Source organism: Triticum aestivum, chromosome 7B, assembly GCF_018294505.1.
Source record: "Triticum aestivum cultivar Chinese Spring chromosome 7B, IWGSC CS RefSeq v2.1, whole genome shotgun sequence".
Classification (NCBI taxonomy): Eukaryota; Viridiplantae; Streptophyta; class Magnoliopsida; order Poales; family Poaceae; genus Triticum; species Triticum aestivum.
In genome coordinates this window covers 651,333,830-651,336,817 of record NC_057813.1, presented here as the reverse complement: position 1 = coordinate 651,336,817, position 2,988 = coordinate 651,333,830, and positions in this window count along the sequence as shown.

Genomic DNA, 2,988 nt, shown 5'->3' with positions numbered 1-2,988 from the left:
AATAAGGTGCAGCAAGGTGGCCCAATCCTTTTTGTAGCAAAGGACAAGCCTGGACAATCTCTTATAATGAGAAAAGCGCTCCCGAGGACACATGGGAATTATCGTTAAGCTAGTTTTCATCACGTTCATATGATTCATGTTCGTTACTTTGATAATTTGATATGTGGGTGGATTGGTGCTTGGGTACTGCCCTTTCTTGGACAAGCATCCCACTTCAAGCATCCCACTTATGATTAACCCCTATTGCAAGCATCCGCAACTACAAAAGAAGTATTAAGGTAAACCTAACCACAGGATGAGACATATGGATCCAAATCAGCCCCTTACGAAGCAACACATAAACTAGGGTTTAAGCTTCTGTCACTCTAGCAACCCATCATCTACTTATTACTTCCCAATGCCTTCATCTAGGCCCAAATAATGGTGAAGTGTCATGTAGTCGACGTTCACATAACACCACTAGAGGAGAGACAACATACATCTCATCAAAATATCGAACGAATACCAAATTCACATGACTACTAATAGCAGGACTTCACCCATGTCCTCAGGAATAAACGTAACTACTCACAAAGCATATTCATGTTCAGAATCAGAGGGGTATTAATATGCATTAAGGATCTGAACATATGATCTTCCACCAAATAAACCAACTAGCATCAACTACAAGGAGTAATCAACACTACTAGCAACCCACAGGTACCAATCTGAGGTTTTGGTACAAAGATTGGATACAAGAGATGAACTAGGGTTTGGAGGAGATGGTGTTGGTGAAGATGTTGATGGAGATTGACCCCCTCCTGATGAGAGGATCGTGGTGATGACGATGGTGATGATTCTGCCCTCCCGGAGGGAAGTTTCCCCGGCAGAACAACTCCGTCGGAGCCCTAGATTGGTTCCGCCAAGGTTCCGCATCATGGCGGCGGAGTTTCGTCCTGTAAGCTTGCTTATGATTTTTTTCAGGGTAGAAGACTTCATATAGCAGAAGATGGGCACTGGAGGGCCACCAGGGGGCCCACGAGGCAGGGGGCGCCCAGTAGGGGTGGGCGCGCCCCCCGCCCTCGTGGCCAGGGTGTGGCCCCCCTCTGGTACTTCTTTCGCTCAATAATTCTCATTAATTCCAAAAATGACTTCCATGGAGTTTCAGGACTTTTGGAGCTGCGCAGAATAGGTTTCCAATATTTGCTCTTTTTCCAGCCCAGAATCCCAGCTGCCGGCATTCTCCCTCTTCATGTTAAACCTTGAAAAATAAGAGAGAATAGCCATAAGTATTGTGACATAACGTGTAATAATAGCCCATAATGAAATAAATATCGATATAAAAGCATGATGCAAAATGGACGTATCAAAGCTTAGACCTCGCTTGTCCTCAAGCGGAAGCCGATATCGAAAAATATCTCCACATGTTTAGAGATAGAGGTGTCGATAAAAAATAAAATACGGACATGAGGGCATCATGATCATTCTAATAACAACAACATATATAGATTTTGTCATATGATTTCTTATGCTCAAGTAACAATCTATTCACAATTTCAAGTATGAATCAGAAACTTCATTGGGAACTAACAAACTATAATCTTAGTCATTGAAGCAATTGCAATTTATCATAACATCGGAAAGAGTCAAGAATAGAGCTTTTCAGCAAGTCCACATACTCAACTATCATATAGTCTTCTACAATTGCTAACACTCACGCAATACTTATGGTTATGGAGTTTTAATCAGACACAGAGAAAGATAGGGGCTTATAGTGTTTCCTCCCAACGTTTTACCTCAAGGATAATGTCAACAATAATAGTTCATGCTAACTTACACACACACACACACACACACACACACACACACACACACACACACACACACACACACACACACATATATATATATATATATATATATATATATATATAGGACAGAGCTATTCTGTTACCGATAACAAAATAATATTCTGTTACCCTCGGTCTCCTACAGGGCCTGATCTGTACTATCCGAATCGGTGGCGCCCGAAGGAAAAAAAGAACCCCAGCCCACCCTCTCCCGCATCCCCCCAAATCCACCTTCTCCGGCTGGATCCCGGCGATGGCCAGCCCCCCACCTTCTCCCCCATCTGGATCTCGGCGACGCCACACTCCCACCTTCTCCCCGACTGGTTCCCGGCGCTGCCCTGCCCCCACCTTCTTCGCGGTGTTGCCCCGCCCCCACATTCTTCCCGGCGCCGGCCCGCCCCCACCTTCTTCGAGCGCCGCCCCTGCTTCCACCTCCCGGTGACGCGCTGCCCCCACCTTCTGGCCACGCACCGCCCAACACCTCCTAATCGACGGCCGCCCCTACTCTGCCTGGCAAAGCGCCACCGCGCCACTGACCTGCTCACTGGCGAGGCCCTCCTCCCCCACTGCCGCCATGGCCTTCGTGCCCCTCCCCTCCCCCTCTCTCTTCCCAATGACGATGACCTCCACAGCTAGGCCGACTGCTCATCGACGGCCAGATCTGAGACACACTCTGATTCTTCACCGACCCACCTCCTCCCTCCTCTTGGCCTCACGATCCCCATCGCCCTCCTGGTCGCAGCATCCAACCAATTCCGACGAGGCCTCTGACAGCCGGACGCGGTGACCTTGAACTGCCAAGCATCCTCACTTGAACAACTATGGCCTCTTCTAACATGTGCACTCTGTTGCTCTCCTCTGCTTTCTCTCTTGCACGGGTGCTGCTCTGCTCCTCTCAAATCTCACTTATGCTGTTGTTGCTCCTCTCGAATCTCACTCCTGCTGCAGCTCTACACTGGTAATTGCTGATGCTACTTCATCTCTACCTGACAAAGACCATCGTGGTGATGGTGTTTCGATTCCCTTTACCTTTACCAGTACTAATTGGTCATTAGCATCAGGGAAGAAGGCTTCCCCACGCCAGTACAAGCTTTTTAATGTGTGCTTTTTGTTACAGCAAAAGCTAAACGGGTGGCTAGACGAACATAGTTGTTACTAA